Source organism: Elephas maximus, chromosome 15 (genome assembly GCF_024166365.1).
Source record: "Elephas maximus indicus isolate mEleMax1 chromosome 15, mEleMax1 primary haplotype, whole genome shotgun sequence".
In the NCBI taxonomy this organism is placed as follows: Eukaryota; Metazoa; Chordata; class Mammalia; order Proboscidea; family Elephantidae; genus Elephas; species Elephas maximus.
In genome coordinates, this window is record NC_064833.1 from 39,465,146 (window position 1) to 39,474,655 (window position 9,510).

The 9,510-nt window shown below is 42.8% G+C and overlaps 1 long non-coding RNA gene across 1 annotated transcript; it reads left to right on the forward strand.

The window, feature by feature from the left end:
- Positions 1–5,207: 5,207 nt before the first annotated feature.
- Positions 5,208–7,896, forward strand: LOC126059042 (uncharacterized). The gene is made up of 3 exons (XR_007513351.1): positions 5,208–5,260; positions 7,450–7,582; positions 7,744–7,896. It is a non-coding gene; the product is annotated as an uncharacterized LOC126059042 (long non-coding RNA).
- Positions 7,897–9,510: the final 1,614 nt, after the last annotated feature.

Consider the following 9,510-nt stretch of genomic DNA (forward strand, 5'->3'; position numbering starts at 1 on the left):
TGACTCACATACTTTGGACATGTTATGAGGAGGGACCAGTCCCTGAAGAAGGACTTCACGCTTGGTACAGTAGAAGGTCATCAAAAAAGAGGAATATCCTCAATGAGATGGATGGACGCAGTGGCTACAATAACGGGCTCAAGCATAACAATTGTGAGGATAGCGCAGGACAAGGCAGTGTTTCGTTCTGTTGCATATAGGGTCGCCGTGAGCTGGAATCGACTCAACGGTACCTAACAGCAACAACAAAGGGTTCTCACACCTACTAGTACCTTCAAGGAGGTAACTGAAGAGGTAGTCCTTACAGTTCTATCTCTGTAGACCCTGTCCTAGGTAGAACTTTCCCAGCCTTTTCTTGCACCCATTCCTACTTCTCTATTCATGTTGACATGTGAACTGTTAGTTGGCCAAGATAGGGGCAGTAAGCTATTTGATGCATGATAGTATCACTGAAGTGTTGAACCAGTGTATCCAAAAAACCAAACCAAACCCAGTGCCATCGAGTCCATTCTGACCCATAGCGACCCTATAGGTCAGAGTAGAACTGCCCCATAGAGTTTCCATGGAGCGCCTGGCGGATTGAACTGCCAACTCTTTGGTTAGCAGCCATAGCACTTAGTCACTATGCCACCAGGGTTAGAATTACATAAATCCTCCAGTACTGCCTCCTCCCCGCCATGGCACTCTTGTATTATCATCTCTAACAGGATTATTTTGATTGTAAGTAATAGAAAATCCAGTGAAAACTAGAGTAGACAATAAAAGGAACTTAGTTATTTATATAATTAACATGTATAACCTGCTTATGTAGACATCAAGGTTGCAGGATTGCAGGCATGGTTTGATCAAGACTCTAGCTCCTTGGAAACAAGGATGGTGAGACTTTGGGCATTGTTACTTTGGACATTGTTATGGATTGAATTGTGTCCCCTTAAAAAAGTGTGTCAACTTAGCTAGTCTGTGATTCCCAATATTGTGTGATTGCCCACCATTTTGTCATCTGATGTGACTTTCCGATGTATTGTAAATCTTACTTCTACGTTAATGAGGCAGGATTAGGGGTAGTTATGTTAATGAGGCAGGACTCAATCTACAAGATTAGGCTGTGTCTTAAGCCAATGTCTTGAGATAAAAAGAAAGAAGTTAGCAGAGAGACAGGAGACCTCATACCATCAAGAAACAAGACCTATGAGAATAGTGCATCCTTTGGATCCTGGGTCCCTGCACCGAGAAGTTCCTTGACCAGGAAAGATTGAAGACAAGGAGATTCCCCCAGAGCCAACAGAGAGGGAAATCCCTCCTCTGGAGCTGGCACCCTGAATTCATACTTCTAGCCTCCCAGGCTATGAGAGAATAAATTTCTCTTTGTTAAAGCCATACACTTGTGGTATTTCTGTTATGCAGCACTAGATAACTAAGACAGACCTGTTATCAGGAGAGATCAGTCCCTGAAGAAGGACATCATGGTTGGTAAAGTAGAACATAAGCAAAAAAGAGGAAGACCCTCAAGGAGATGGATTGACACAGTGGCTGCAACAATGGGTTCAAACAGAGCAACAATTGTGAGGATGGCACAGGACCGGGCACTATTTCGTTGTTGTGCATAGGGTTGCCATGAGTTGGAACCAACTCAAAGGCACCAAGTAACAACTTACCCCCGGTAATCACTAATATGCTTTGGTCTCTATACATTTTCCTATTCCAGATATTTTGTATAATTGGGATCATACAATATTTGTCCTTTTGTAACTAACTTATTTCACTCAGCATAATGTTTTCAAGGTTCATCCACGCTGTAACATATATCTATCGGGCCTTCAGTTCTCTTTATGGCTGAGTAATACTCCATTGTATGTTTATCTATTCATCTGTTAATGGACATTTAGGTTGTTTCCACCTTTTGGTTATTGTGAATAGTGCTGCAGTGAACATTAGTGTACAAGTATCTGTTTGCATTCTTGCTTTCAAGTCTACTGAGTAGATACCTAGGAGTGGAATTGCTGGATTGTATGGTAATTCTATGTTTAACTTTTTGAGGGACCACCATACTGTTTTCCACAATGGCTATACCTATTTACAGCCCCAAGCAAGATGAGGGTTAAATTTTTCCACATCCTCTCTAACACCTGTTGTTTTCTGTTTGCTGGTTTTTGAGTTTTTTTAAATCACAGTCACACTAGCGGGTGTGACATGGTTTATCTCATTGTGGTTTTGATTTGCATTTCCGTAATGACTAGTGACATTGATCATCTTTCATGTACTGTTTGGCCATTTGTATTTCATCTTTGGTGAAATGTCTATTCAAATTGCTTGTTTCTTAATATGATGGCATTTTCCTAGCCTACCCCCACCCCCATCCCAAACGCACACACAATTGCTCCTACATACTCTGGGCCAGGGTTCTCAGAACAGGAAGAGGCTTGGAAACGTAGCAGTGAGTGTGTCCTATAGTCCCTCAACTCCCCACCCTTCATTCCTGAATCTGTCTGACACAGGAACGGGACACAGCAACAGAGCGGGGCGTACAGAGCCGCTGGCTTTTGTTGCAGAGCCCGCAGCTTTCGGTGAGGGCCGAGGGTGGGAGAGGTTTTCCCAGCAAGCTCTGGATCTGAGCTTTGAAGTTCTCCCCGTGCTTTCTCCACTCAGGCAAGTGAGGTAATTCCCAGAAACCTTGTCTTTCTTTCCCATAATTTACTAACACATTTTAACCTACTTGGGAAAATATGTGCTGATTTTATATCCATCACGGGTTTCACATCTCTCCCCAGAGCAGATTTTTAAAGTACTTGAAATTCATAACTGAGCATCATGGTTCCTTAGACAAACATTTGAATGATTAATTGGACATTTTCCATTCCACTCCAATTCAGGTTGTGCAGAATGTGCTAGACAGGCCTCTCCCCCTTCTGCCTTTGGCTGCAGCTGACTTTGAAAAATCTGCTTGTCTGAACACCAGAGCTGCAGGCAACATCTCCATTTCCTTTATTGTGAACTCTTTGTCTTTTTTTTTTTTTTTTGAGTGATTACTGGCAGAATTAAAAAAAGAGGCCCTTTCCCTCAGCTGAAATTCTTAGTTACTGTTTCCTCTGCCTGTCTCCAATTGTTGGTGAACAAGGCTCTGTCTTAGGCAGGCTGCTGGCTTTTTGTTCAGGGAGTGTGTGGTGCCCCTGATCTCCCTGGGCCTGTCAAGAAGCCAGGTCTGAGTGGCGCAGTTGGTGGCCCTCTGGCCCAGTGACTCTGCCTATGCCTGTCCCACAGGGATTGCTACAAATACAGATTTCAGGGCCCAGGCTCAGGGCCACTCAATCAGTGGCTCTGGGTTGGGCCCCAGGAATCTGTATTTTTCAGAAACTCTCCAGGTGGCTCTGGTATAACCAGACCAGCTCCAGGCCCTGGGTTGGGCTGGCATTTTGAAACCATGGCTACACTGTCTTCGAATATGCTAAGCTCCTTGCAGCAGCAGGGTAAAGACTCACTGGGCCTGTCCTCCTGTTCTTGGGGGTTGACAGATAACATCTAAGAGCTTCTTCTCTGTCATCATTCAGCCCACAGGCATCAGGAATCTCGGTGGCGACTTTCCTGATTACTCAGGGACACAAAGGCTGGCTGAGGTACAAGAGGGGGTAAGCTAATTAACTGCCTTGTGAAAAGCTTAATTACACATCCTTTCGAAAAGAAGCGCCAAGACTGCTCGGGAGAGCTCAGGGCACCCAATCGAAGGTCAGGCCCCATCAGTCTCTGGGTGACTCATGGAGACACCCCAGCCCCACAGTGACAAGTGGGTGTCTCCCATCTCAGTGGCTCCCGAATTTTGAGATGCTAATGAGTCACCTGGGGAGCTTGTTAAAAGCAAATCACTGGGCCCCTGCCCAAGCTCCCGTTTTTGGTAGTTTCAGGGTGGGGTCTGGTTATTTCCCCTTTATTAACAAGCTCCCCTGGCAAATTTATTTAGCTTTACTGAAGGCGAAAAGTGTTGCCTGAAATGTCTGCTCTTAAGGAATTCCCCTGAAGGAACAATGAATCAGCTTTTTCTTTCGCTCTTTTTAAAAATAAATACTGAGTTTCAGAAACCAAACCAACCAAACCATGCATTTCAGCAGAGAAAAGTGAGTAATGCTGGGGGCATCTGGCTGGCCACACTGCCACTCAGAGTGCTGGAGTATGGAGAGTGGCAGGGAACATCCCCAAGCAGGTGGGCTGCTCCCTTCAAGGAAAGGAGGGTGGGTCTCTGGGCAGCAAGTCTCCCTCTCCCACAACAGCTGGAAGGAGTGTTGTACCACCTTCATTCCAGTGGTTTCTTTTTGTGGAGTAATCACCAAATTAAATGTTTTAGTTACCGAAATTACCCATGCATTTCTTCTGAGACACGAGCATGGTCAGAACACAGTATTCACTCCTCAGAGGGGAGACCTCCTTTCCTGCCAGGAAAGGAGGGTCAGGAGGAGTCCATTTTCATTTTCTCATAAAACTAGCTTGAGAAATAAAGGAATAGGATTGACACGTATTCCCACCCAGCTGTGACTTAATGAGCACAATTCAAAACTTGGAACCTGCTAGCCACATCCATATTAATATGTCTGTGGAGAAAAATAAAATAAACACAACAACACAGAAAGAAAGTGACAAACTGCTATTCCTAGTATTTGAAATGAATTTTAAATGACTGTTAAAATGGCTGAGGCGGGTGCGCAGCACTTTGAGGCAGCCCAGCTGTCGGACCCCTTCCCGTCAACAATGCCCTTTGCAGCAGAGACAGGCTGGCCCGGGGAGGGAAGAAAATATTTTCACACAGATCAGCAGTGTCCTGTGAGTCCTGAGTCCTGGGAGACAGGTCAGCAGGTTTAGCAGCCGAGGTGTGTCTTCGTTCTGCTCCTAATTCTCAGATAGATCCATTCCCCTCAGCCCTGGTGCCAGGCAGGCCCTCTCCCTCTCCAGGGCTTTTATCTTGAATTGTTGCATAACCATCAAAGTCATCATGATCATAATAGTCTTTGTGATTTCGATTTCCCCAGTCATGAGCTCATGAAAGAATCAAAATGTCTTGTTAGAACATTTTGAGAGCCTAAAAATAAAAGGGGCTGGGTAAGCTTGTGGTGTTCATAAGTAGAAGGCAAGAGGTAGGCGGATGGCTCGAGGGACAAAGGAAATGACGCCCAAAGAGAAACCTTGATGTGTGTATTTTGGCATTCAATATGAAATTGCCACCTGGTCCAGCAGGGGAAGAGGGCCCTGGGCAGATGAACCATTCCTGTAGTACAAGGTGGGTGGAGGTCAGGCCTCTTCTTAGTTCCGGAGAACAGTGTGTGAATAATCTCAAAAAGAAGGTTTTTCATCCCCCTGAACTTGAACTCTGTTGAGTGTTTGTTGCTCTGTGTGTGAGGAGCAGGGTGGGGGGAGTGGGGGGTGGGGGATGGGGGGGTGGGGAGGGGGTAGGGGTTTAGCTGGGAGGAGGTCAGGATTCAGAGCCTGGACACTCAGATCAGACAAATCCTGCCTCCTCCACTTACAACAGATTCAGCTGGACAATGGGTCTCAATTTCTTTGTCTGGAAAATGGGGATACAATACCAACCTCACTGGGCATCTTTTGAGAGTTAAATGAGAAAATGCATGTAAGTGCTTAGACATGGGTACCTGGCACGGGATAATCCTTTGGTTAGTTTGTGTTACCATCCCTGACACATTGCTTGGTGGTGTGGTTTTTCCAGGCTATTCTCAGCTAAAAACATCTCTCAGCATATGTTGGGCACTTGGAAATCTGCATTTCAACTCATACCTTGTCTTAAAATTCTGACAGTTGTGACACCTTCGGGGGAAAAGGGCAAAATATTTCACTTTCGGTTTCATATAATACTCATGACCCAGGGGGTCATGTCTAAAGCCTGGAGAGGGCACTGATTGTCACCATCATCACGGACTAAATTATAAACCATAAACCTACCCAACAGGCCAGGAATAAAGAGGGAGCGGAGGTGACACAGTCCTGAATGTGAATGTAAATATCACCTTCTGTAGTAGGATACAGCCAGAATCGCAGATTGATCAAATCCTAGCCTATTGACCTCACTGGACCTCAGTTTCTTCATCTGTAAAATGATCACAGTAACATTTGCATCACAAGGGGATAGTGTGGATTTAGCAGAGTGATATTTGTGATGTGACTAATACATTGCATGGTGGTGGTGGTAATGTTGGGATGTGGGGAGGGCCAGACACCATGCGAGAAATGTCTACAAGCCAAGGAACCAAGAGACACCCTTCTAAGAGGAAGGAATCAACACAGCTGAGACACTGATTTGACTTTGTAACTTCCAAAACTGTGAGAAAATAAATTTCTGTTCTTTAATGACACCCATTTGGCATATTTATGTTACAGCGGCCCTAGGAAGCTATTTCTTTCCCATACTTTACTTATTTTATCAGCTTTAAATAGCAAGCCTTCATGACTTTGGTTGGGTTTTCTGTTGTTGTTTTGTTTTGTTTTTTTATGAATAGCTCATTTGGTCCTCCCTCACAACAGCCCTATGAAGTGGTGCTATTATTTATCCTCATTTTACGGATGAGACACCTAAGGCACAGAGAAGTCAAGCAATTTGCCCAAGGCCACATAGCTAATAAATGGCAGAGCTGGGATTCAAATCCAAGGAATCTGGCTCCAGGGCCTTTGTCCATAACTACTTCATTAAATTGTCTATAAAAACTATAACACACAAACATAAACAAGCACTCTCAAATGTCATATCAGATTTTAACACAGTGGAGACCACTACAGCACAAACTTGTGCTTCCAGATTAACATTTTTGGATAGAAAACCTCATTCATACAATTAAGAAATGTTTACTGAGTATGTACTACAGTAAAACCTGCGAAAACTAGAACGGGTGTAAAGTGGAAAACTGTCAGAGAAAGAAAACTCAAATATTTTCCACTAAAGCCAGCAATAGAAAAGTGATAAGATGGTACCCTGTCAAAGGTGGAAAATTTGCAAGACCCACAAAACAAGGCATTCCTACTGAGTTCCAGTTCTCATTGGTTACACGACATATACTTCTATGACCTTTTTGTAAAGACGATGATTAGGACTATCATAGCTCTACCCTTGGCTCTTAAGAAAATTCACCTCTGTGCATTTTTTCAGGTCTGATCGTTATATTCTACTAAGCACAAAGTGGGTGGTAGGCCGTCCATTTAGTTAAAACCTAACCCTAAACAGTGGTTTAGGAGAAAATGAGCCTAAGCGTGAGTTGTCCAGTAAGTGACGAATGCGATGCAAAGCACTTCAGGTGGTAAAAATACTGTGTGATTAATCATTTTATTGTTTATTATATGTTTGGGAGCTGTTTGATGGACTTTCATATGCGTGATAAGAAATGCCAGCAGTTATAAGAGAATGCTAGTGATTCAATTTTGAAACGAAACTTTTCTACTACTCTTCTTTCAATCTTTTAGGTCGGTTTAATTGAAGAGTATCCTGAGGTTGTAAGGCAAACTGTTAAACACTATTAGCATTTACAATCGCACGTATATGGATCTAGATTGATTCCACGCAAGCGAAGCATAATACAGCAGGACAAACTTCATGGTGAGGTTGCTCTAAACCCAACTTTAAAATCCTGTTTTTATCAGAACAGCCCCATTTCCCTTGTTTAATTACTATCCCCAGTTGCCATCAAGTCAATTCTGGCTTTATGGTGTCAGAATAGAACTGTGCTTCAAAGGTTTTCTTGGCTGTAATCTTTACAGGAAGCAGACTGCCGCATCCTTCTCCTGTGAAGCCACTGGGTGCTTTCAAACCACCAACCTTTCACTTAACAATTCGCGCCACGAAAAAATCAAACCAAACCTGTTGCCATTGAGTTGTTGCTGACACCACAGGACCCTGTAGGACAGGGTATAGCTGCCCCATAGGGTTTCCCAAGAGCAGCTGGTGGATTCAAACTGCCAGCCTTTTGGTTAGCAGCTGTAGCTTACCGAAGCTCTTAACCACTGTGCCAATTTTTCTTTTACATGTATAATTATATGTTATATGTACATACATAATACATTTCTGTGAAAATTATTTAATGGGAAAAAAGATAAAAATCGTATATATATTAATGTCACATTTTAATAAAAATTATATATTTTTGCATGTTATATATAAAACATATGTATTTGTTATATAATCATATTCTATAATTATATGATATCATGTCACATTTTTGTAAAGAATTATACACATATCTGCTTGTACATGATTTATGTTGTGTGTATGTTGTCTATAACACAACATATAACTAATATTTTATATACAGACATACCTTGGAGACATGGCGGGTTCAGTTCCAGACCACTGCAATAAAGCAAATATCACAATAAAGTGAGTCATATGAATTTTTTGGTTTCCCAGGGCATATAAAAGTTATGTTTACACTATACTGTAGTCTATTAAGTATGCCAAAACCTTATATCTGAAAAAACTATGTACACACCTAAATTAAAAAATACTTTATTGCTAAAAAATGCGATCTATCACCTGAGCCTTCAGCAAGTTGCAATCTTTTTGCTGGTGGAAGATCTTGTTGATGGCTGCTGACTGATCAAGGTGGCGGTTGCTGAAGGTTGGGATGACTGTGGCAATTTCTTAAAATAAGAGAGCAAGGAAGTTGGCCTCACTGGTTAACTCTTCCTTTCATGAAAGATTTCCCTGTGGCATGCAATGCTGTTTAATAGCATTTTACCCACAGTGGAACTTCTTTCAAAATTGAAGTCAATCCTTTCAAACCCTACTGCTGCTTTATCAACTAAGTTTACATAATATTTGAAATCCTTTGTTGTCATTCCAACGACGTTCACAGCAGCTTCACCAGGAGTAAATTCCATCTCAAGAAACCACTGTCTTTGCTCATCCACAAGAAGCAACTCCTCATCTGTTAAAGTTTTATCATGAGATTGCAGCAATTCAGCCACATCCTCAGACTCCACTTCTAATTCTAGTTGTCTTGCTATTTCCCCCATATCTGAACTCCTCAAAGTCAACCGTGAGGGTTGGAATCAACTTCCGAACTCCCGTTAATGTTGATATTTTGAACTCCTCCCATGAATCATGAATGCTCATGATGGCATCTAGATCAGTGAATCCTTTCCAGAAGGTTTTCAATTTACTTTGCCCAGATCCATCAGAGGAATCACTACCTATGGCAGCTATAAACAATCAAAAACCAAACCCAGTGCCGTCGAGTCGATTCTGACTCATAGCGACCCTATAGGACAGAGTAGAGCCGCCCCATAGAGTTTCCAAGGAGTGCCTGGCGGATTTGAACTGCCAACCCTTTGGTTAGAAGCCGTAGCACTTAACCACTATGCCACCAGGGTTTCCAGGGCAGCTATAGCCTTACTAAATGTATTTCTTAAATAATAAGACTTGAAAATCAAAACTACTCCTTGATCCATGAGCTGCAGAACGGATGTTGTGTTAGCAGGCATGAAAACAACACTAATCTCCTGTACATCTCCCTCATCTCCACAGAG